The sequence below is a fragment of the Talpa europaea genome, assembly GCF_964194135.1.
Source record: "Talpa europaea genome assembly, chromosome: 14".
In the NCBI taxonomy this organism is placed as follows: Eukaryota; Metazoa; Chordata; class Mammalia; order Eulipotyphla; family Talpidae; genus Talpa; species Talpa europaea.
In genome coordinates, this window is record NC_140082.1 from 68,118,375 (window position 1) to 68,145,398 (window position 27,024).

The following is a 27,024-nucleotide window of genomic DNA, read 5'->3' on the forward strand; positions in this document are numbered from 1 at the left end:
ATAGACCTTTTATACAAACCAAAAACATTTTCTGATATAAATCTAAACAAAGTATGTGATTATTGGATTAGATGGATTATAAATATTCAATTCTGTGAAGCACTGTCAGATTGCTTTTTAGAATGGTTAAGGTTTTAATTTCATCTTCCGTAGTATATTTGTTGTATATAATATTTGTATGAGATAAGCAGTCCAAGTTACATAATATCTTTGAGGTTGCCTGGCAGAAACTGACTCATTTCTGGTCCTTCCTTCAGCTTAGGGGCAAAAGGTGTATACAGTCATAATTTCTATTGACACTAAAGGATTATTCTTCACATCAGCAAGATAATGTTTCCATAGGCCCCTTTATTCCTTAGTTAATGCTTTCAAAATGCTGTTATCTAATATCAAACAACCATATCATTAAAAGAAATAACAATAGGAGATGCTGTCCAGTGCATTCATATCAGCTTTATACAGAATTATCTACAAGTTATCAGGAAATCAGATAAATAGGTACCATGTACTCCTTTGCTTCCCAGAATCGGCATTCACCAAGCAAGGCAGCTGATATTTACCAAGAACCCAGCACACCAGTTTTTTTTTTCAGCATCTATTAAGTATTGCTGCAATGCCTGTTGTAATCATTGTACTATTAATTTCATTCTTGTTCTTTTTTAAGTGATCAGTTTTTTTCTTTCCAATAGTATTTTTTATAATACTCTATTTTTCTATAATTTTGTGACATTGTAGAGATATTTAGATTATTCTTTATGTTCATGTTTTTTTATTAAGTTTCACTGTAAGATGTTATGGTGTAAATTTTTGTATCGTTTGCATTTTCTCAGTGATATGTTTCCAGTGGGTGTTTCTCATTTTTATTTATTTTTTTAAAGATTTATTTATTTATTTATACCAGCACTGGGTACAGTCAGAAGCACGGGAGGGTGAGAGAATTCACCAGAGCCAGAGTGGGGAATAGAACAGGCAGACTGACCGAAATATACTGCTGAGGGGAGCAGTTGGCGCAACAGGAGAGGTCTGTCGCGCCCTGTGGGACCCTCACTAGTGGCCGGGGATTGAACCGGCGCTGCAGAGGCTGCGGGCAGCTTTGCAGCCCAGCGCTCAACCGCTGCGCCACCAGGGGAGGCCGTCTCATTTTTATTTTTAGAAATTCTTGGTCATTATATTGTCAAATACATTCTCATTTTCGATTATTTTTATTTAATTTTCCTTCTGGCACTGGTGTAAAATGGTGTAACTTACAAGATATTAATATAGATACACCTGGGGCCTCCCCAGTGGCGCAGCAGTTGAGCGCTCATCTGCAAAGCTGCCCGCAGCCTCTGCAGCGCTGGCTCGATCCCAGGCCGCTGGGCGAGGGTCCCACATGGTGTGCAGACCTCTCCTGCCACCCACTGCTCCCCTCAGCAGTGTATTTCGTCAGTCTGCCTGCTCTGCTCCCTGCTCTGGCTCTGGTAAATTCTCTCACCCTCCCGTGCTTCTGACTGTACCCAGTGCTTGTATAAATAAATAACTAAATCTTAAAAAAAAAAAATAAAATATAGACACACCTGGATTTTATTTTATTAGTATTTGTGTCATCTGTTTTTCCCTACTTGTTTTATTTTCACTTTACCAAATTAACTGTGAAGTGAGATTCTAGTTTTTGATTTTTATTTTTAATTGAGGTGCTATTTAGATCAATTATTGCCACTGTAGTGCACTGACCACCATATCACCCACAGTACACTATCATAGTCCGTTGTGCTTTCTTCCCTCATTTTTCTTACCACTCCCCCAACACTTCCCCACCTTGGTGCTTCAGTTCCTTGGTCAGCTATCAACGCTTAGTTTTAACCTTGTTTTTTTCTGACTCTTAGTTTAGTTGCTTTATATTACAAATATTAATGGCACTGTGCAATATTTATTTTTCTCCTTCTGACTTATTTCCCTTAGCTTTATCCCTCACAGTTTTATTGCATTGCTGGTTTCAATTCTCTACAATTTTACTAAGAATTTTTATATCTGTGTTCATTTCAGAGATTGGCCTATTATTTTCTACTTTTGTGGTGTCTTTATTTGGTGTTGGTATTAGAGTAATGTTGGCCTCATAAAACATGTTTGGAAGTATTCCTTTTTAAAAAATTTTTGGGAAGAGTTTGGTCAAAATGGGCATTAGTTCTTTTTTGAAGTTTTGGCAGAATTCACTTGTGGAACCCATCTGGTCCTGGACTCTTGTTTTCTTGGAGAAGCTTGATTACTGTTTAAATGTCCTAGCTTGTGATTGGTTTCTTCAAGGTTTCTATTCCTTACTTACTCAGTGTTTGATAATTGTATAATTCTAAGAATTTGTCCATCTTTTCTAAGTTATTGAATATGCGATCATATAGATATCCATAGTAGTTGCCAATTATCCTCTGAATTTCTGCAGCATCTGTTTTGATTTCTCCTTTTTTCTTATTATCCTATTTATTTTCAATGCCTCCCTTATTTTCTTGGTGAGCCTTGCTAGAGGTTTGTCTATTGTGTTTATTTTATTTTTTTTTTAAAGGAACTGGCTTTTGGTTTCATTGATCTTTTGGCTGTTTATTAATTTTTATTTCATTTATTCTGCTTTGACTTACTATTTATGTTTGACTAGATTTCAGATTTGTTTGTTTTTATTTTTCTAATTCCTTGAGTTGAGAAAGAAGGTTATTCATTTGAGGTCTTTATTGCTTTTGGATATGGATTTGTATTACTCTATAGTCCTTTCAGAGTACTGCTGTTGTTGCATCCCATAAATTTTGTATATTAGTGTGCTTATTCTCATTTGTATTGAGCGTTAAAAATTTTTTTCTTAGATTTCTTCATTAATCCTGTAGTCTTTCACTAGTGTGTTTTGTTGTCCAATCTCCATATATTAAAGGATTTTGTTTTGATACCTTTATGATCTGAGAAGATGCTAGGTATGATTTTTGTCTTTGTGAATTTGTTGCTATTTGTTTTGTGTCCCAGAATGTGGTTTATTTTGGAGAATGTTCCATGTGCACTTGAGAAAAATGTGTATTCTCCCTTTTTTAGGGTACAGTGACCTGTAAATATGAGACTCTAATTGTATCTCATATTTTCAGGAAATCTAGATTTTTAGGAACTTTTGATATACAGTGTCTTTCTACCTGCATGGAGTTACACATTTTATGTTTTAAATAATAGTAAAGTATCTGAGTTCGAGCCACATATTTAATAATTGGGCTTGTAGAGTAAAAGGTAATTCCAATTCAAGTATACTTTCTGTATAAATCTGACAAAGCATCTCAATTTTCTGCACTTTTGATTCCTTATCTGTGAGCCAAGTTACAATAACTGTCCTTTTCTCTCATTTGTGAATGTGAGTAGAAAGAACTGGGAGGTGGCAAATCTCCTTAACTATAGGGCTATAGACCTTCTGAATCAAATATTGATGTTTGACTCTTGTTTTGGATAGAATGAAACTCTTGTTTTACTCCACAGAGGGAATTTTAATTTCATTGATATTTCTTTTAAATTAGATCATGAGCATTTTGAAGGAAGGAATTGATGTCTTCTCCGTATTACCTAAGACTGTACATGGCAATCTTAAACATTGAAAATTTTTATTATAAATTTTTGTACTTTGGCAAAATTTCAGTTGGTTGTTTTAACTTTTTTTCAAGGTGTTCTGAAATAAAGCCTTAGAACAGTAATGTAGAAGTTTGAGGACATCCTTTATATGGACTGAATGTTTTCATCCCCTCAAAGTTCATATGTTGAAATTCTATTCCCCAGTGTGATGGTATTTGATAGTGGGTCCTTTGGGAGGTGAGTAGATCATAAGTGGAATGACTGGTATTAGTGATTTCTCTCTTCTCTCCATAGGAAGACAAGAAACCATTCAATAAATTCAGCCATGCTGGCACCCTGGTCTTGGATCCCAGGCTCCACAACCATGCGACATTTTTGTTGTTTAGGTTATTCAGTTTAAAAAGGGACTAAGATACATCTCAAGAAAAACTCTTTTCTTTGGATTCTATTATGTACAAACATAATCTTATTACTACAAACATAATCCTTGAGTTACTCCCATGTTTTCCTTGCCCCCTTTCAACACAGCATCCCAATGCATTTCTTAACAATACCCATTAATCACCAAAAACAGTGACCTCTGCTTAGTTCTTGCCTCCATGTTTTTACAACATGGGACACTTTCAACCTTGTTTGTAAAATCGGCTTTATCTCTGACTGCATCTTTTTTGACTTCTTTACAGATCGAAGAGGTAGCTTTTACACTTCTAGCCTCAAAATCATTAGTTTTATAATGTGCAAGGGGAAGGACCACAGATCCAGAAACCCTAGGGGAAATTTTCAATATCTATACACCCCACATTATTGTTGTGAACCTCATGTGCCATGAAACAGAATTATAAAGAGAGGAAATATCTACTTTGGCCAATGTATATAACTGACTCAATAGTAAGCATAAAGTTATCAAATGCCAATTATATTTACAGGTGCTATTTGTTAGAGGAACAAAGGGAGTGATTTTTCATCTGTGCTGCTTGCGCAATGAGAGATCCATTTTCATTTCCACTACAAAAAGAAAGTGATTTTTGTTGAATGGAATTTAAACCCCCTTTTCTACTATTAGAATTCTCAAAAGGATGTTCATGTCTTAAAGTTTATAGCAAGAATACTTACCTGGCAGGGGAGACACCACAATCATGAAGGTGGTTCTCTTAGGGCGAGGCTTGCCCACTGCACTCCGGATGTGCTGATCCCTGCGATTTCCCCACATGTGGGAAACTTGACTGTATAATTTGTGGTAGTGGGGACTGCATTCGCGCTCTCCCCTGAAAAAAAAAAGATTATAGCAAGAAGGGAGCCTTCACAAGGCATGAAGTAATGATGTCAGGTTCACATTGAACTATGTAGAACACAAACTCATAACAGGGAGATTCAAATCAGATCAAAGCCACTCTCCTAGCCATACTGAGTTTCCTTTCTCACCTATCTATGAGTGAGAAGAAATGTAGAGACTTACTAGAATCTACTGCTTATATCTTACTAATATTGTGTTACATGCCTAGTAAATGACCGTGGTTCTCACTCAGAGTTATTAGTAATAATATTGTTTGTTTTTAGGATTCTGGAGTTAAGTTGCATAAAATCAGATAGAAGAACAGGTAAAATCCTACTTGATGCTCAGACTAGAAAGAAAATCACTCAATTTCTGCTCCCGGCCTTTATTTGATTTGGGATTTTTACTTCTAAGTGTCTGGAAAGATATAATTTCAGAGAATGAGTACTGCTGATTTCTCACCAAGACAGTAATCCTGAGGATAAGATAGGCAGTATGCTTCAGCCGCCATAGCAGACCCAATCTTCTCTGCTCCAAGGTCCATGCAGAATAACCTCTATCCTTGAGGCCTGGTGGCGCAAGGGGTTAAGCACTGCACTATGAAGCAAACCACAGCCTCTGCAGCATGAGTTTGATCCCCAGCCCTCCAGGGAGCAACCCACATTGCGAGGCATACCTCTCCTGTCTCACCCACTGCTCCTCTCAGCAGTGTATTTCAGTCAGTCTGCCTGTTCTTTTCCCCACTCTGTCTCTGGTGAATCCTCTTACCCCCCTGCATCTCTGGCCTGTATCCCAGTTCTTGTATGCATAAATAAATAATCTTTTTTAAAAAAGAATAACCTCTATCCTTCTTAATGCACCATTCTAGGGCCCTATTAGAAATGGAAACAATGTATAATGCCGATGCTAAAGTAGGGTAAGTATTTACCATTTATTATATACTTAAAAAGTTTCTAAGAAAATAGGTCTTAAATATTCTCACCACACAAACACAAGGTATTTATGTGAAATGATATATGTGACCCTAATGTGGTAATCATTTTGTATTATATATGTGTGCCAAATAATTACATTGTACATCTTAAATTTACACAATGTTATATATCAATTATATTTCAATCAACCTTGGGTGGAATTCATGAGAGGAGATAGGAATACATTAGACTATATGGAATGAGCGAGAATGAAAGAAAGGCAAGAGGAACCAAATTAAAAAGATAGTAGATGGTACTGAAATGTAACTATATCATTATTTACATAATTATAAATGGACTAGAGATTTTAAATACTTTATATAAAAGAGCAAAAATTCTTTGACAATTAAAAAAAGCAAGAACCAACCATTTTATATCTACATATATATATTTTAAATATAAAGATACAAATCAATTAAAAGTAAGTGGACCAAAAAGTATATCATTGGAAACCTATTATAAATGGAAAACTTGCTTAGTTATATAAATATCAAAGTAGATTTCAAGACAAGGAGAGTTACCATGAATAAATAAGTAAGATAATGATTAAAAGGTCAATCTTATGATTCATAATGATTTTTATTGTTAATGCACCTTACAAAATAACTTTAATATATATAAAGAAAAATTTTCGGAAAATAAAGGACAAAGACCACACTTTTTGAAATTACTTTCCAGTCACTGAGAGAACAAGTAGATGAAAAATTTTGAGAATACAGAGACTTGATTGACATTATCTCTCAATTTGACAATGTTGAGAGTTCATAGTAATCAATTATTGTAGAATACACATTCATGCAACATGCATATGGAACATGAATCCAGAATTTATATGTTGAGCCTATAAAACAAATACATTGATACAAGGCATTCTTTTTGCATTTCATCCCCAAAACTGCGATTTTAAAATTATTTTCCCATTAAGCTTTCTAAAGATAATTAGGAAATCTGTCATTGCCATCTGCCCCCAACCTTTGGTTTTTTGTTTTGTTTTGTTTTGTTTCCAATTAGGAAAAGGAACCTAGGTAAATGCTAGTAAAATTGAATTTAAGGCTATTTTTCATGGTCCCACACACCACTGAAATGATTGTGTTATGTCAAGAAAGCTATTACAAGGCCTCATCCTGGGCTTCCTGTCCTGGCACTTCTGGTAAAGAACAACAACATGTGACCATCTCTTTCAAAGAAATGATTGATGATGCTTTGGTCCTATTATTACAACTACATAATTCCATAATATGTTAGTGATAACAGAAGAAAACAACAACAAAAAGAACCATTTATTGGGCCTCCCTGGTGGCACAGTGGTTGAGCGCTGGGTTGCGAAGCTGCCCGCAGCCTCTGCAGCGCTGGTTCGATCCCCAGCTGCTCCCAGGCCACCGGAGGAGGGTCCCACATGTCCCGCAGACCTCTCCTGCTGCCTGCTGATCCCCTCAGCAGTGTACTTCGGTCCCTCTGCCTGCTCTGCTCCCCGCTGTGGCTCTGGTGAATTCTCTCACCCTCCTGCGCTTCTGACTGTACCCAGTGCTTGTATAAATAAATAAATAAATATTAAAAAAAGAACCATTTATTAATATAATATCTACTAGATATGACCATTGACATGGCCAGAACCTTTAGATTCTGCTCTACTGCCATGTTGCAGAAGTCGATATATCTACTGCTAGCGGATTGCTTACATGAAGATATTCCCCAATAATGGCTAGAGCCATATCTCTCCTCTAGGTCTCTAAGCAAGAGGAACATCTTTTCTCTATTTGTTGTAGTTTAATACATGCTTTCCTAAAGTGTATCAATACTGGAATGAATCTCTTCATTGGAATATGACAGTGAAATTATCTCCTTCAGAAGAAATTTCATCTTCTACCTACAGTACCAGTACATTATGTAGTCCTAGGATTTCAATCACACAATTATGCTAAATCACAATAGTGAAGCAACAGTACATTTATTTCAATGCCTGAGTTATTTTCTAGAAATACACACAATTAGAAAAATACAGGTAGACTAAATTGAACCAGGTTCCATTCCTGTTTACAGTTATGTCTCACCTTCAAGTAGACTCTGTGGCTTACATATCCTTCCTGCTATTGTTTGGAATATCAATTCCTATTTGGTTGAAGATAGATATTCCACCCTATCTTCAACCAAAGTCCATCACCAAAGACACCATTTCTTAGGAAAATAATAATATACAGTTGTATAGGTCAGTCTAATTCCATACTTGGGAACAAAAGTTTGTTTTAAGAGATACAATCTGCAGACACAAATCTACCCAACACAAAGTAGCTCTTTTACGGTATCATGTTTCATTATTTTTGTCTTCTACCACCTCTGCATCCAGAAAGATTTCTGCTGAGCATTTGCATATTTTATGATCCTCTGGGAAATAAAAAAATTCTCTCAGTAATAAAATGTGTTGCCTCCAAAACAGAATCAAGAGTCACTTCTTATAATAAAAAATATCCTTGCTGGATGCTCCAATTTTATTGTTTTCAGATTCTTGCCTTCCACAAAAAAAAAAGTGACTATCCTTATTCATTTCTATTTGAATATTTAATGGATGTCTAGATCAAAAGGGAACCAAAACAGAATTCTTGATTTCCTCTCCTTCTCCTCTCTCTTTGTTCCCTATTTTATTCAAGAGCAATTCTAACAATTTGGTTGCCCAAATAGAAATCTAAATATATTTCTTGATTCATCCCTTTTTCTCCCCATCCCCATTCTCTTCATTCTAAACCATTAACTATAGTCATGTTGACACCTCACAAAATAGATCCCAAATCTATTACTTTCTCTTCTAGTTCTGACTGTGAAATAATTGTATTAATCTCCCAGCTGGTCCGTATGTTTCCATTCTTGTAACCCCTAAAAGCCAGAGTGATCTTTCAAAAGTTAATTATGTCACCTACCTGCTAAAAAAAAACAAACTGATTTCCAATTGCACTTAAAATAACAATTTATTACCTATGAACTCTTACCAGGAAGAATCCCTGGTGCTTGGTGACTTATTGACTATGAAAGGAGAGGGTGTATAAAGATAGAACTTTATTTTTTTAAAGATTTATTTGTTTATGCATACAAGAACTGGGGTACAGGCCAGAGGTGTGGGGGGTGGGTGAGAGGATTCACCAGAGACAGAGTGGGAAACAGAACAGGCAGATTGACTGAAACACACTGCTGAGGGGAGCAGCAGGCAAGTCAGGAGAGGTCTGCTGTGCCATGTGGGTATCTCCCCGGCCGGGGATGGAACTCATGCTTCAGAGGCTGCAGTTAGCTTCATAGGTTGCGTCTTAACCCCTTGCACCACCAGGGAGGCCCAATATGGAGCTACATTTTAATTAAATTTCCCAAATAATTAAGATGAGGCTCATCAGCTCTGCTTCTCCAGTTTAAATGCCAGGTGTAAGTATCTGATTATGTCACCTTCAGTAGGATAAAGATAGAAATCATGGTTGGGTTGAGGAAGAGGTGTGGGAGAGAAGTAAACAAAAGGCACAAACGGGAATTCAAGAGAAATAAAAGAAATCACAAATGTTTAGAAAATAAATTTCAGAAAGAAAGCATGTCATTACTAGTGAGAAAATAAAATACATTAAATTCTTCCTTGATTGCTGCTTTTCTGGCAGTAACCACGTAAACAAATAGGCTTCTTAGAAACATAGAAAATAGTATTCTATTAACAATAGTATTCTATTAAAATGGTATTCTATTAACATGTGTGGAAACATGCATACATTGACTCCAGGATCTGAGTCATTGTTCATAAAGGTGGGATGTAAAGATCTTATATGGCTTATACACCCTTGAAGAGCGAAGGAAGTTCTTTAAGATCACCAAACTCCCAAAGGTACTTTTGGGACACATCTGGCTCTTCCACGAGGTTGCTGAGAACTCTCAGGAGACAGTAGAGAAAGGCAAAGCAGCCCCACTTTGAAAGGGGGCAACTCTTCCCATTCATGGAATGTTGAGATAAATTTTGAAAACAACTCTGAATAATTTATACCTCAAGAAATACTGAGCCAACCTTATTTTCTAAGGCATTGCTAATAGAAAATAAAACAATGCTTAGAATCAGGAGGCTAGATGTGGCCAACATGTCAGAGAAGGGCTGTTTCTTTTACTTGGTTTATCAAGTGTGAAGCTTCTCCTGTTAGGAAATGCATTTTCCTAAGAGATGCAGGGGATCTCCCTGCAGAGGATCTGGAGGGAAGCAGACAGATGATTGTAGCTGATTGGGAGTGCTGGGAGGGTGAGTGCTGCGGAGCTGAGATCTTCTTCTTAATTAGTTCTGACCTCCTGAGGATGGCGCATTTACTACCTGTGAAGTAAATGAAGAAATGTTGGCATTTTGATGTCAGGTTCCCTGAAGCCCAAGAAGCCAAAAGGAGTTGTCCTGTTTAAGGGAGCTGAGGTAGTTCAGGAAGCAGAGAAGTGATTTGTTTACATTAATATTTATCCCCAAGTAATAGCACTTTCCTTTATTTTTCATGTTGTAACTTAAAATAATGTTATTAAAAGATCATAGCTTAATGTTTTAAGTAGCACTGTCTTGTAACAATTTTACTATATGTTTGATGTTATAATTCTATTCCTAAGTATAGATCTGTGTTGAATATATGCACACTTCACAGATGTTATCGGTTCAGTTCCAGAGCATTGCCATAAAGAAAACATCTCAATTAAGTAAGTTACAGATTTCTTGGTTTCTAGTGCATATAAAAATTATGGCTACACTATGATATAATATGTTAAGTGCACAGTAGCATTATGTCAAAAAGTATTATACGTACCCTAATTAAATAAGCATGTTATTGGAAAAACGAGCACATTACTGGAGCCTGTTATTGGAAAAATGTCTCTGATGGATTTGTTCACCATGGCATTGCCACAAACCAAAGCATGATAAAGCAAAGTACAAAGCACAATCGCAAGTATACCTGTAAAGTCCTAATGTTCTCTCTCTCCCCATATATAATATATAGTTTATATATAATATATGTTTATATTATGTATATATTTTATATAATCATGTGTAAAATTCCTGAACATAGGATATATAGTCATGCATTGTCTATGAATCTTTATTTGTTATCTTTAAAATTAAATGCACATTTAGTGGACAAATTTCTGAGATCTACTCTTTCATATCCTTACTACCTTAGAAACAGCATCCTCTTTGAAGCTGATATGCATCATTTTCTTACAAATAGTGTTTGCACACTCTTATGTACATATTGACACCGTGTTTAAAGAACAAACTCTCTAGCTCCATCCTGCTTATCATTTACTTGAGCTAGATGGTTAGAATCATATACCCCACACAGGGTGTCACTTCTGGTGGCAGGGTGATTAAACCACAACATCAATTCACTGAAAGATTAAGTGCGGAACTTTCATGCTTATCATGCAACTTTGCTGTCCATCCAGTCTCAGCTGTTTTTCCATGCAGCATTTTTCCCGTAACACTCCAATTTCAATTTTCCCCTGACCCCATGTTTGATACTGAGCAAACCATTTCTGCTTGTTGGATCTCATGTTCATCTTCTGTGAAATGGTGAGAATGGAGCATTTGACCTCCTAGGACAGTTGAGGTGCAGAACTGGTTTCCATAATGTTTATTGGACTCCTAGGGCCGTGGGGCCCTGCTAATTATTCATTGACTCTAAAACAGCCACTTCTGTTTTATCCTGAAAAAGCAACCTAATGTTCTTCACTCCTGCCACATGTGTGCTAAATATGGTAGTAATGTTTTTAAGACTTTTTTTCTTTTTTCTTCTATATTTCTTCTTATATTTTTTGTCTTCTCTAATATAACTGTGATAAACACAGGTATATGAGATGTACAGTATTCATGTTTTCAGTTTCTTGATCCCATTTCTGATTTAGAAGGTCTGGGTGAAATCTCCCCTTGTTGATACTGCGGCTATCCCTTGAGAATGACTGATCTTCACTAAGAACAAGGACAGTTCGTACTTGGCAAAAAGAGTGACTAGTGGAAGGAAATGGAGACATCTAAGATCTGGCATATTTGGGTAATACAAATAGTTCATTTGTCTGGAGCAAGTAACCAGGAAAAAAATCAGTTTAGGGCCTCCCCGGTGGCACAAGGGGTTAAGTCTCAGCACTATCAAGCTATCAGCAGCCCCTGCAGTATGAGTACAATCCCCAGGCAGGGAGCTAACCCATATGGCGCAGCCGACCTCTCCTGTCTTGCCCTTTAGTAGTGTATTTCAGTCAGTCTTCTTGTTCTGTTCCCTACTCTGTCTCTGGAGAATCCTCTCAACCCCTGCATCTTTGGCCTGTACCCCTGTTCTTGTATGCATAAATAAATAAAAATAAATCTTTTTTTAAAAAGTCAGTTTATATAGGGATGTGAAAAAGACACTAAAAGTTTGGAATTTTTGTGCTTTCTCCTGGAAGGCTGTCAGAAGAAGATACTGAAGGATTTTAGATGGAGGAGAGACACAATTAGAATTTTAATTTATAAAGGTCATTCTGCATGTCGGATGGAGAACATCTTGGATGAGTTCACATTGGAGACAAGGAGGTCAATTAAAAGATGCTGTCATCTAGATTAGAACAAGAGAGGTTAATGACATGGAGTCAATATAGTGGCAATGAGGATTATAAATGAGTCTAAGAGCTTTTTGGATGCTCAGTGGACAGTCGAATATGGGCAATTAGAAATGTTCTATTACACATCTCAAAAACTCATCATACTTTTAGTGTCTCATCTCTCTGTTTTCCACCTTTAACATTTCTGTATGTTACACCTATATTTATTTCATAAAATTCTTAATTTTCTTTGTTAATTCTGTTTCCTTGTGGGACAGTCAATAGATTATAGTGGAATGAGTTAAATGAGGCTTAGTAAATTTATTTAAATTCTTGGGGCGGGCCTCCTCTGGTGGCGCAGTGGTTGAACACTGGGCTGCGAAGCTGCCCGCAGCTTCTGCAGCACCGGTTCGATCCCGGCCACCGGCGAGGGTCCCACATGGCATGACAGACCTCTCCTGCCATGCCTGCTGCTTCCCTCGGCGGTGTATTTCGTCAGTCTGCCTGTTCTGTTCCCCGCTCTGGCTCTGGTGAATTCCCTCACTCTCCAGCACTTGTGACTGTACCCAGTGCTTGTATAAATAAACAAACAAACAAACAAATATATACATACATAAAAATCTAAAATAAATAAATAAATAAATAAATTCTTGGGGCAACAGGAAGTATATATAGTAAAGTTGTCCTTAAGGTGTTTTGATGGTACAAAGTTGCTGGTCCCACATGGTTTGCTGAAAGCAAACCACATGATAGTCACCAAGACCTACCTGCACATGATCATGGTATTTTCAGGCAGCAGTTGTAGCCACTCCTGCTTCAGTTTCTTTCTGCTTCTACTCCCTATATCTCTAAAAGCACATGTGCAAATGAGAGAGAGGAAGAGGGACAGATTATATAAGATCGTGTAGGTTTAGGTTGGCAGGCTGCAGATAGCTCCTGGTCCGACAGCACCCCTCCATCTCTGTCACACTTTACATGCTGCACTGTGTTTTCTCGCAGTGCATGTGAGGGCCCAAGGGATGAGCAGGGGAAGTGAATTGTCCCTCAGCTGCCAGGCTTAGTCCCATGGACTGTCTTTACTTATGGACTTCTTGGCTTCTGCAGGAAGACTTTTTAATTTCAGGATATGTGCAAAGACCGTGATAATTCTGATTTGCCCAAGCTGGCTGGAATTCTCAGAAGAGCAAGCCACCCTTTGTTTCCCAGAGGATTTCAGAACATATGAAAAACCATACTTATATCTTTGCTGGCACAAATTACACTTGGGCATTTATGTCCAGGAGTGTATCATGCACTATCCTTTCCTCAGAAAGCATTTAGACACAGTATATAATACTATAGTGAAACTGCTAGGGTTGTCTGATTACCCCAGTCCTCGCCCTTGCTTTTCTGGTGGAATCATCATCCAATACCAAAGAGCATTTCTTAATTTTAATAAGTTATTTTAACTCTGTCCAGTTTTCTTCATTTATTTTCTGTATAGTCACTTGCAATTAGGACCTGTGGTTTATATTAGAAAAACATAGGAATATAAAATATGCCTCTAATAATGGAGATTTTGAAATAAGAGTCCTGATGGGGCTTCCAAAGGAAACAGTATCTGTGTGAACAAGGTTTGATATACGTGGACAGTTGGTCAGAGGCAGGTGCTCCTCAGTCAGGCAGAACTGGCTATTATTTTCTTGCCTAGTGTCATTTTCATTTTAATCTGGACAAAGATAGGTATGAGCTGAGGCCCAAAATTTTATTTTTCCCTAAATTTTACTTTCTGTATTATAAATTAGTTTTTAATTAAATATTCTTATCTGGGATTTAATAATTCTGTGCTCCAGAAGTAATTCTGATTCTTGAATGTTTCTCGAATGTGACCATAAAAAAAAGCAGGTTTCTATTTTGTGGTACTTAGAGTTCGCTTATTAGCTAATAATTTTCTGTATTTTTTTTCTTTCTAGTTTTTGCACAATAAGCTCTGACCTACTTATCTGTGTCCTTAAATCACTTTCTCAAAAAAAACCATTTATAAGTGCTTGATGTACATTTTGCTTGGCCTACGCTCATGGGAAATGTTATATAATGAAATAAAGGGACAAAGAATAACTTTGGGGAAGAAAGAAGATAGCTTTTATTTGTAACTTTAACAGGTCATAGGTTTTACTCCTGAAATTTATATACATTGAAGATAAACATGGATTGTTTTTTTTGGTATTAAAATTATGTTGAGCCTTGACATATGGGAAGTTTTTCTGTTCAACCCCATGTCCAAGTTTTAATCTATTTCAGCTGTAAATTCAAACCAAACTCATATTGCTTCTTTAGTGAATATAACTTAAATTTGATAATAATGTTGGAAGCTTCTACCTATGTTTGCCTAATTCTGGATTCTTCGTCTGTCAAATCAAAACATGCCCAGCACAAACGTGATTTATGGCTTAGTGACTAATAATGTACATAAATTAATGAGGTAGGAGGCCTTCCTTGCCTGTAACTAATGTGTTTTTAAACTAGAAATACAAAAATCAAGAAATAAATACCATACTATATGTGATATTGCGTGATATTGGTATGCAGACATCCTTATTAGGATTGAATAACAAGGTTTTAAGAGAAATGAGCATCCGTGGTATGTTTAACTGTATCATCCCATAGCCCTCTGAATCTCAGCTTTCCAAATATGGATTCAAATTGTTCAATGACTGACACATTATTACTAACAATATTGACTTTGTGATATGTATTATTGTATTCAATTACAGCCTTCTCTTTCTTAAATATCCATGGTATCATTTATGTAGTCACTTTTTTTCTGTTATATCAAAACTCATATTTTTAATATTCTGATAAATAAAATGTGAATTAGATTTTAAAAACATGAAAATCATTTTTTAAAAGATTTATTTATTTATTTGTTTGTTTGTTTGTTTATTTATACAAGTACTGGGTACAGTCAGAAGCACGGGAGGGTGAGAGAATTCACCAGAGCCAGAGCGGAGAACAGAACAGGCAGACTGACGAAATACACTGCTGAGGGGAGCAGTGGGCACAGCAGGAGAGGTCTGTGTCGCCATGTGGGACCCTCACTGGCGGCTGGGGATCGAACCCGCGCTGCAGAGGCTGCCCAGTGCTCAACCGCTGCGCCACCAGGGGAGGCCCAAAACACAAAAATTTTAAGGACAAATTTGACACTTCAAATATTATGGTTTTAAAAATCTGGAAATAGTTTTGGTGACTGTATGGTGCAACATGAGATTAACTGATATGCCAAGAAGTTTGTTCATCTCCTCCACAAAAATATTTTTGTTACCCTTGTGCAACAAATCAGCAAAAATTAAGCCCCTGCAATAAGAGGGTAATACCAACAGTGAGGATGCAGTAAGGTATGGTGAGGGTGTATCTGTTTGGACTAAGTTTGGTGATAGATAACAGAGGACTCAAATAAATAGTAGCTTAAATCAGGCAGAATATTCTTCTCATGGAAAGTCCAGAAGTAGGCTATATTGAGTCCAGACTGCTATATAGAGACCAAAGCTCCTTTTGTATTGCTGTTTTGCTTTGTGTGGGCCTCCATTTCCTAGGTCACCTGATTACGATAGTCACTGCAGGATAGCTTCAGCTACCAGTTCTGGTTCTAGCTAACAAGAAGAAAAAGATAACAAAGGAAAAGAGAAAAAAAATGCCCCCCCCCCTTTTTTTTTTCAGAAAGATCTCCAGGAGCTATCTTATAAACTCCTACTTACTAACTATGACACAGTCACACTGCTGTACTCAGCTGCAAGACAGGCTAAGAGATACGATTTTTAGATTTTTGCTATGAGCCTAATGAAAACTTGGGAGTTCTGCTACTGTGGAAGAAGATGAATGGCTTTTCTATACATGGTGACGCAGTCTCTCTCTCTCTCTCTCTATATATATATATATACACACACACACACATATATATATGTATGTATATATATATAATTTAGTTTAAAATATAAAGAAAAGAAATAACAGATGTCTATTTTTAGAAATCTGGGTGCACATTACAGGTACCTCTGTGTTTGTGTGTGTGTGTGCAGGCACATGGCATGTGCATAGGTATTTTACAGTGAAAGATTAGTGGTGGGGAAGGTAGAGAAATATCAGGAAATGTCTATAAGATGAGGTAATGTATAGACTTAAGATTTAAGTTAAATTTAAGCAAGACACATCATATTGTTGCAGTGTCCCGCCAAAGTTCAGTGCAAGGGCACGCAGACTTTGAGTTACGAATGATGAAAAATGATATTAAAGTAGGAAGCAGAGATTATTCCAAAGAATTTTTTTTCCTTATCATTATACAAATTCTGTGAAATAACTATGATTTAATTTTATAAAATCAGTGATCTACAAAACAAATTCCATGTCTATATACTAGTAATGAATAATTCAGCAATGAAAATTAGAACAGAATTATATTCAGAGTAGTGTCAAAAAGTGCCAAACACTTTAGAATACATGTAACAAAAGAAGTAGAAACACATAAATTAAAAATGTACTTGTTTATGTACTTGAAGACTTGATAGAACCTAGATGGTAATTCTCCAATTAATCTATAGAGTCAACACAAACTCTTATTAGTCTCCGTAGATTTTTTTTTTTATTTCTAGAATTGACAAACTTATCCTAAAATTTATTTGGAAATGTAAAGAATTAAGAATATCCAAGAAATTTGAAAATTAGTGTGGTATTGGCTTAAGAGTAGACTTACAAATCAGTGGTATAAAGATATAAAAAGTATATGCTTACTTTTTCACAAAGTCAGGTATAAATGACCAAACCAGGTCTTTCAGTGGTACCAAGAAAGCCGAACTCTGAAACATGAGAAATGTCTTTTCACTGAGGACTTTATTCAAGATGCCCATCCAGGTTGATGGTGGGATAGGCACCCCCCAAAAAACAAACAAAAACACAGTTCTGGGAGTGCTGGTATTAAGTAAGTGTTGAGGAATGTGAAGGAAGCCAGGGCTTCAAGTTCTCATGTCCAAGGAGGTGCTGGGCAGTTTAGGCAACATGAGTCAAGGTGTTTGACTTTCCCACCAGGGAGTTTTCTCAGCAATCAGCAGATTTCTGTTTATGATGCCACTGTCAGCCCCTGAGGGGCACAGAACCTTTTATTAGGATTTCAACAGTTTCAAGGATATCAGGTTCCTTGTTCCCAGGAATGCAGGTGGAGACAGTTAACAGTTAATCTTGAAGTGGGAGTAGAGGGAAGAGAGAACAAAGGGTAAAATTTACTTCCACTTATTTTTAATTTTTAATCTAGAGGAGACTTTTTGATACAAAATGGAGGGGGGTCCAGCTACAAAGTCAATTAAAATATAAGACAGTTTGTTTGTTTGCTTTGAACAAATAATACTGGGACAATTAGATATCCACATGCAAAACAGAGAATTTAGATCCTTACCTTATGTCATACATATGATTAGTTTAAAATGGATCAAAATACATCATTAGGAAATTGAAAAGACAAGGCAAGTTCTGAGAGAAAATATTTGCAAACTATCTAATTCTGAATTTATAGAGAAATCTTATAACTCTTATGCCAATTTATTTAGAAAATGAGAAAGATTTCTCTCCTTCTTTCCTACCCTGACCTAGCAGTAATGCTCCCTGTGCATCCCAAATTACCACCTGTCTTGAGTCAACAGCTGGAGGCTCCTAAGTCCCTCAGGATGCTGTGGAAGCTTCCCTCCTGTGACTTTGCATTCTCACCTGGAGGGCACACTTGTGGTTTGTGCTGCCATGCAGTTCACCAGTCTAGTGTAGTTCTCCACAGAAGGTAACTTAGTCTTGCGGCAAGTTTCCAGGCCTCAAGCATCCCATTTCAGAATGAACCTGTTTGGGCATTTGACTATAAGTGGATGGGTATCTGGAGATTTTATTAGGAACCTATTACTAGGAATATCTTCTCTTTGCTAATAAAAGTCTGCTTCCTTCGTGTGGCAGATGATTGAACGCCTTTTAGAGCATGCATCCCTTAATAGTTTGGAGTCTCTGACTGCCCCTATGTGCTAACATAAATGCAAAATAACATGACGTTTTTGGGGGTACAAAAAAAATAATCCTGTACCCTGCTGCGTTCTTCCTGGACTATACTAGTCATTAGAACAGTATCAGACAGATTAGGAAAGGATCGGTTATTAAATCCATTTAATAGGGCCTCCCTGGTGGTGCAGAGGTTAAAGACAGCGCTATCAAGCTATCACCAGACGCTGCAGCATGATTTCAATCCCCAGCCAGGCAGGGAGCAACCCATGTGGTGCAGCAGGCCTCTCTTGCCTCGCCCCGGCTCCCCTCAGCACTGTATTTCAGTAGATCTGCCTGTTCTGCTCCCCACTCTCTCTGGTGAATCCTTTTACCCCCCAGCACCGCTGGATTACACCCAGTTCTTATATGCATAAATAAATAAATCTTTAAAAAAAATCAATTTAATAACATACTGTGGAGCACCAACCAGAAACATACCTGGGTTCATGAGAAAAAAGGGTCAGGAAGCTCCTGGCAGGGGATCAAGTCTTTATTGAAAGCAGCAGCGGACAAGATACAGGCAGCAGCAACATTTATAGCATGTGCCACTCTAAGCATGCTGTGACTGCTTTTCCCACATGTGGACCATATCTCTGCTGTGTATTATCTACTAACCACCTGTGCTGCAAGGTCACAGTGAAGTGCTGCCTGAAAAAACTGTTTCTTCACTTGCCCTACGCATACATGTGGAGAAATCATTTGGTTGTAATTCTAAAGAATATGGAATAGACCAGGAATCTTGTATTTGGGGATCTAGGGCACAAGGACAGAGAAGGGGGAGGGGGAAAATTCACATGACCGACAAGGAGGGGGTGACTGCATCTTTACTTTGAAAGTAGAGATTCTTAGAAAGAACATGTTTACTGATAAATATAGAAATGAGGAGACCTACCCCAACCCAACTACATTCCACTAAGTGACAAAAAGAGTGAGAACAGTGATTGCTTCTTGGATTAGAAGAAGCAGAATTTTAGAAGGAGTAGAAGGAGTAGAAGGGCAGAAGTTTAGGATTTGATGATCACTTCTTCAATTAGGGGGTGCTGGAGGACTTAGGCAAGGACAGCAACTACAAGGCCTTTACTGACCAAACAGTCTGCATTTGTTAAGTAATGATTACCATTAATAGACCTACTGAGGTTCCCAGGGCCTTGATGAACTCAGTTCCCACACCAAGATGATAAGAGGCCTACTCTGGGTATATAGACACTTTGGGGAGACTTACCCCATAATGTTGAAACATAGCAAAAACTATCTGATTTAAGGAGAATCTATTGACATTTAGCATATTAGTTTCTCCTCCTATTGTTGAAAGTATGCTAACAACAGATGGTTAGGTAAGAAGAAATCAGATGATTATTTACTTTCCCGAAATGAAAGGGTATGACAGAAACACATCACATAATTTGACAAATAACTTGAATATATATTTGCTTCTGTACACACAATACTGTATAATGTTATATAAAGCCTGTTGTTTTATGAAGAATTTTGGTAAGTTTTCTTAAAAAATGTTAGGATAAATATGTCTGAAATCCAGTGTACTCTTTTATTTAAGCTTTTGCATTTTTATTGAGTTTTTTCCATGGATAAAATTTGTTATTGGGATAGGAGTTTCCTGTACCTTCATAGCACTACTCCAAATAATCTTTATTTCTTCCATGAAATAAGACAAACAACTGTGATTGATAATAGTAAAGCTATAAATGAAATAACCAGAATGGAGAATGAAGTACATAATTCTCAGTTTCTTAAGAATTTTATATTACTGCTTTACTGACTTAAATTGTTTACCCAATCTTTGAATATTAATATCTGGCTTGTTAGGGCCTTCCTAAGTCAGGTTTTCTCTTGCCCTATCAGCAGTACTTTCTATTACATATATGCCTGTGCTACTAAATACAGGAAAATACTGGAAATAGTCTATATTTTATAAATAGATTTATGTGTTATTATAAATAGATTTATGTGTTATTATAAATAGATTTATGTGTTACCGGGGATGACTTTATTGTGTTGATTTGGACAAAACAAAAGAGCTCTTAATGCTATATTCTCAACCCAGCTAAGATTGTTTTAAAAAGTCCCAGATGACAGCTATATATTGTTCTTGCTCTAAAATAAATTTAGACATTGCCAGATTTTTTAAAAAACCAGCCCAGTTTTCCATAATGTAAGCAATAATGTAAAAGATGAGAAGAGACTAAAATGATGATTCTACAACTCATCAATATGAGGAAAAAATAATTGTTAAGACTAAAGAAACATTAACTACTTTAATAGTACCTCTTTTGCTGCTAAAAAATGAGAATTGCAGATTATAATTGAAATTTACATAATACTCTAAACTGGAGTAGACTTTTCATCAGATGTCCTTAAAGCATCATCACTGTGATCCTGCATATTCATGAGTCCATGAACAATGAACAACATTGAACAATGAGTAACATTTTATCTGTGTATATACTCACAGTTTAATAATTATGAAAACACCTGATTAGATTAAAAAATAAAACAAATACAATTTCTTATTTAAGACGCAGTATCTGAATTTGATCTAGGTGTTTTACCTTAATGAAATAAATTATAAAAAATGGTAAAATATCTGAATACATGTTTCACTAAAAAACAAGAATAGTTATTAAGGCACAAAAAGAAGTTTAACATTATGTTTCAATAGGAGATTACGAATTAAAACCATGATGGGATAACACTGCTCATCCAAAAGAATGGCTATTATCAAAAAATGAATATTAGCAGTGTTGGTGAGGATGGAGAGAAAATGATACCCTCATGCATTCCCCTGCTAGTGGGAATGTTAAATAATTTAAGTGCTTTGGAAAACCATTTTGGCATTTTTCTTAAAAAGTGAAAATATGAAATTATATTAAAACACAACAATTTTACACTTAAGCAAATTTAAAATCTATGGTCACACAAACATATGTACCCATATGCTCATAGAAATTTATTTATAGGGCCTCCCCTGGTGGCACAGCAGTTGAGTGCTGGGCTTCAAAGCTGCCCGGAGCCTCTGCAGTGCTGGTTCAATCCCTGGCCACCAGCAAGGGTCCCACATGGCGCGCAGACCTCTCCTGCTGTGCCTGCTGCTCCCCTCAGCAGTGTATTTTGTCAGTCTGCCTGTTCTGTTCCCCCCTCTGGCTCTGATGAATTCTCTCACCCTCCCACGCTTCTAATTGTATCCAGTGCTTGTATAAATAAATAAATAAATCTTTAAATAAAAAGAAATTTATTTATAGTAGCCAACATTCCAATCAATCTAAGTATCTATCAGTGGATATCCATCAAATAGCAAAATGAAAGGAGGGCTGTGTATACCCATTTTACTCTTTGGTAACAGAAAGTATCAAGCAATTGATACAAGTTACACCATATGGAAGCCTCTGAAACATTATGCTAAGTACAATAAATCAGATTGAATAGATTGCATTTAAATGAAATGTCCAGAACAGGCAAATCTATAGAGACAAATTACTGGTTTCCTAGGCATGGAGTCTGGAAGCGAACTTCCCTGTGAGTGAACACAAAGAATATTTTAGGGATATAGAAATGTACTAAAAATTGTGTATGCATGTAACTGTTCAACTTTGTAAACTTAATAAAAAAATCTTTGAATTGTGCAGTTACAATAGTTGGATATGTAAATTATACCTCAGTGCACTCTCAAAACAAAACAAATGTAATGATCTGAGTCAGTGTGATTTGTGGCCTCAATTTAGTGACAGAAATCACTAAATCCTGTCTTGCCCGCTGCTCCTCTCAGCAGTGTGTTTCGGTCGGTCTGCCTGTTCTGCTCCCCACTCTGTGAATCCTCTCACCCTCCTGCACATCTGGCCTGGTTCTTGAATAAATAAATAAATCTTTTTTTTTTAAAAAAAAAGAATTTCTAAGGATGATAAAGCAAAAACTTCAAGTAAAGTCAGCCTAGTATAAGACAGCACAGTACAGCAAAAACAGCCTAAAATATGATTAAATGGAGATTATTGGTTTTGTAAACTGATGAAACTAGATCTATTGTAGCTAAAATTCTGACTATTGACAGCAGTCTTACACATTGCACTATAGAGGTTATGCTACAAAGTCACAACAATATATTTTAAAACATTTGATTCCTAAGGTTTTTAAGGTAGGAGGCCAAATCCATGCTATTCTGTTTGTTCAGTATATTTATCTTCATAGATATATTTTTTCAATATTCCCAGATTTTAAGATTTGTATAGGCAAAATTATTTTAAAATGGTTTTCCTGATTTCCCAGAAATCATTTCTTCCTCACTCTCAGTGATGTAATATGGCAGGGTTCCCAGACCAATCCAGTTCAATTACAGTGATAATCTGATGAGATGGGTTTCTCTGAGAAGGAGAAGAGAGAAAGTAGTTTACTACCCACTAGAAAAGAGCATTTAAAAATATTTAGTCAAACCATCCTTGGTGCAACTCCATTTCTGTCTCTTTAAATATTTAAAGCAGCTCAATTAGCTTTGGAAGGCAGTTTCAGAGTGCTTTTAGCTAGCTCATGACCACGACAGATGGCATTGGATGACTGTATTGCGGGGGATGTCTAACCTTGAAATGAGGGCAAGTAGATGTGGAATCTGCATGTGTGAGGTCTCTTGGCTAGAAGGAAGCATGTGCTGTGAGGGATTCAGAGTTCAGAGAAGAGTTTACAAATGGCACTACTGTGGGAAGCTTCCCTTTGTCTGCTTCTTAAGTTAATTTTCTCAGAAATGTTCTGCCTGCAACTTACTTGACTATAGTTACACTATTTGAGGACACTGGCTCAGAGAGAGGCCTAAAGTAGGAGTCAGCAGACCATCTGTTCTGCCTTTTGCAGTGAGTTGAGATGGGAAAAGCAAATGGAAATTGTATTTGATTCTGTCTAATTACTAGACATTAGTTTTTGAAACACTGCCTTAAAAACTCCTACTATGTAGGTATTTTTAAATTAACTTTTTATTTAGATCCAATTTTAGAATTACAAAACTTTCAAAAATTCTACATAAAATTTCCATTTATCCCTCACCCAGCTCCCTTACTATTCTGTATAAACTTAATTAAATGATCAAAGCCAGGAAATTAACTTTAGTACAGTTCCATTAAATTTCAAATTTATTCAGTTCTCATTAGGTTTTCCTATTTTAATTTATTCATTTATTTGCCGCTTCTTTTGTAATCACATTGTTGTCCTTTATCTATAGTCAAATAGTGTTTATTATGATTATATTAAAATATTTCACTGAACAATCAGGATTACACTTCCTGCCTAATTTTTGCTCAGTCTCTAATTACCTTCCTTTTTTTCTTGCAACATTTGTATTCATTATATATTCTAGTTTTCCATTCCCAGGGATAGAATCTTCTCTCTGTGGTCCTCTTCCCAGATACCTGCCTCTTGGAACTTTACATTCTCCTGCTCTAATCTGAACAGATTGCTCTCTAGGTCTGCTATCTAATGCTGGGGCGTCCAGCATCACGTACCTTTGCTTGGAGTCACTGTTTCCTAGATTCCATTTTCCTCCCTCCCGATCATCTTTCCATCAAACCAACCTTCTTCTCTCCCTTCCTCTTTCCTCCTGCTTTCTCTTCTTTCCTTCTGCCCCTCTTTCATTTTCCCTCTTTCCTGCCCTTCCCTCTTTTCCTTTTTATTCTTTTTCTTTTCTGGTAGATTCCATTTTACAGTCATATTTCTAGGGTTGGTTTCTCTTTGGTCTTGTCTGACAATTTGTTCTGTTTCTCTACAATCTACTTGTGAGTTGAATAGTCTGGTATTTGTTTTACTTTTTGTGACTTATTCCACTTGGCAAAATATCCTCAGTTCCATCTGTATTGGTACAAACGGTAAGAATGCATATATTTTTAAAAATTTGAGAAGTCTTATTTTTTTTAACTGAGTAATAGTCCATTGTGTAGATCGACCACATATTTTCAATCTAGTCATCTTGAGTACTTAAGTTTTTTCATAACTTGGCTATTGTAAATAGTGTTGTAATTAATATATGAGTGTGTATATACCATTCAATTAATGTTTTTGAATTTTGCAGGTAGATACCTAGAATTAGATTTGCTGGATCATATGATAGATCTATTTTTAATATCTTGAGAAATTCTATACTGACTTTTATAGGGACTGGAATAGTATACGTAATCACAAACTGTATACAAGTGTTCCGTTCTCGCCATACTCACTGACACTTGTTTCTCCTATATTTTTAAAGATTTATTTATGCATGCAAGAGCTGGGGTGTAGGCCAGAGGTGCAGGGGGTGAGAGGATCCACCAGAGACAGAGTGGGGAACAGAACAGGAGGATCTACTGAAATACGCTGATGAGGGGAGTAGTGGGTGAGAGAGGAGAAGTCTGCTGTGCCATGTGGGTAGCTCCCCTGGCCAGGATCAAATTTGTGCTGTGCTATAGCAGCTGCGGATAGCTTCATAGTGCTGATGCCTAACCCCCTGAACAACCAGGGACGCCCCCTCCTATTTTTGATATGGTATCTTTCTGTGGTTTAATTTGCTCCTTAATGATGCATGATAATGAGTGTTTTTTTTTTTTTTTTTTTCTGTGCCTCATGACCATCTGTATGTCTTCTTTGAGAAGGCTCTCAAAGACTTTCCTTCAGTTTTTGATTAGGTTACTTTTGTTGTCTTGAATTGTAGAGTTCTTTTTAGATCTTGGATAATAGCCTCTTGTTAGATGTATGATGTTCAAATATTTTCTCTTATTAAATATGGTGTATTTTCATTTTAATGAGCATTTCTTTGGCTGTTTTAATAGCTTTTCATTTTGGTGTAGTCCTATTTATTTACTTTGGCTTTTGTTCCCCTTGCTATTGGAGTGCACTCCCAAAAGGCATCAGAGAAATCAATGGAGTTTTCTTCCCATCCTTTCTTCTATGTAATTTGTGGTTTCAGTTAATATATATCAAGTCTTTATTCCAGTATTAGTTAATTTTTGTATATGATGTGATATGGGGTCCAATTTTCATTCTTTTGCATGTGACTATCCAGTTTTAACATCCTTTGTTGAACACAATGTCCTTACTCCAAAGTGTGCTCTAGGGTCTGTTACCATGAATTAACAGTCCATATGAGTGTGTATTTATTTCTGGGCTCTCAGTTCTATTCCATTGATCTGTGCATCTATTTTTATTCCAATTCCATACCATTTGATTACTATAACATTTTAGTACAGTTTGAAATCTGATGTTTTATACTCCTCTCCTTTGAAAGGATTTTATTCATTATCCAGGGCATTAAGTGATTCCATATAAATGTTAGTGTTTTTTCTTTTATTTAATTGAATAATGTCATTGAAATTTTATAGGGCTTGCATTAAATCTGTATAATGCTTTGGGTAAAATTACAATTTTATAACATGTTATTCATCGTACCCATGATCAGGGAATATCATTCCATTTCTCTGTCTTCTATTTCTTTTGACACAATGTTAGAGCTTATATTGTACAAATCCTTTAATTTCTTTGTTAACTACTAAATACTCAATATTTTGTGATGTAATAGTATTACATTTAATTTTTTTTTCATTTCTAGTTTGTTCTTTGCATATAAGAACCCAACCAATTATTTATTTATTTATTTATTTATTTATTTATTTATTTTTGTAAACTGTCATTTCACTTACAGACTTACTGATATGGGTCTGTATTATTGCTATATACTTCCTTCTTAGTACTGTTTTGGCTGTGTTTCATAGGTTCTGGTAGCCCATATGTTCATTTTCATAGGTTCCAGGTATTTATTTTTTTTTAATTTCTTCTTGATAGCCATTGTGATCAAAGACAATCTTTGATATTATTTCAGTCTTTATGTATATTTGACATTTGTTTTGTGAACCAAAATGTGGTATATTGGCGAATGTTCCATGTGCTTTTGAGAATAATATGTACTCAGCTTTTTTGTATGTTGACTCCCCTATATATGTCTACTAAGCTCATGTAGTTGATTTCCTTAGTCAAGGCTATTGTTTTCTTGTTGATTATCTATCTGGTTGATTTGTCCATTGATTAAAATGGGGTGTTAAAATCCTCTCTTACCATTGTGTCGTTACCAGTGCTTATTTGCAGATTTAATAATAAATGCCATATAAATTATCATATTTCTTTGTCTGGTTCATATATATTGAGGAGTCTTATGTCTTCCCTGTGTATTGACTTCTTTGTTGTTATAAATTTAATCTGTCTCTTTTTATCTTTTTTAGATTTATTTGGTATGTATGGATGTCCCTAACTTTTTTTTTTTTTGGCGGGGGGGACACTTGCTGGTAGGATTGTTTGTCAGTATTTTACTTGGAGCTACTTTGTAGCTCAGATTGGTCCCTTGGAGACCATAGAAAGTTGGGTTTATTGTTGATATAACAGGCCTTTTGATGGTGAGTTCAGTCTGTTATTGTTTAGTGAGATGATTGATTTGTGGTTATTTGCTACTACCATCTTATCATTAATTTTTTATTAGAGGATTTGCTTTTCTTGATTTAGGTAAGAGAGTTCCTTTTGAGGTTTCTTGTAGTGGAGGTAGAGGTTTGGAAAACTCATTCAAATTATGTTTTGTTCTGGGAAGACCTTCATTTCTTC

General features: G+C 36.2%; 1 protein-coding gene across 12 annotated transcripts in view; it reads left to right on the top strand.

Moving 5' to 3' along the window:
- RGS7 (regulator of G protein signaling 7) overlaps window positions 1-27,024 on the top strand; it is a gene marked incomplete at both ends in the record, with an annotated part of 489,391 nt that overhangs the window by 115,421 nt on the left and 346,946 nt on the right. The window lies entirely within an intron of this gene.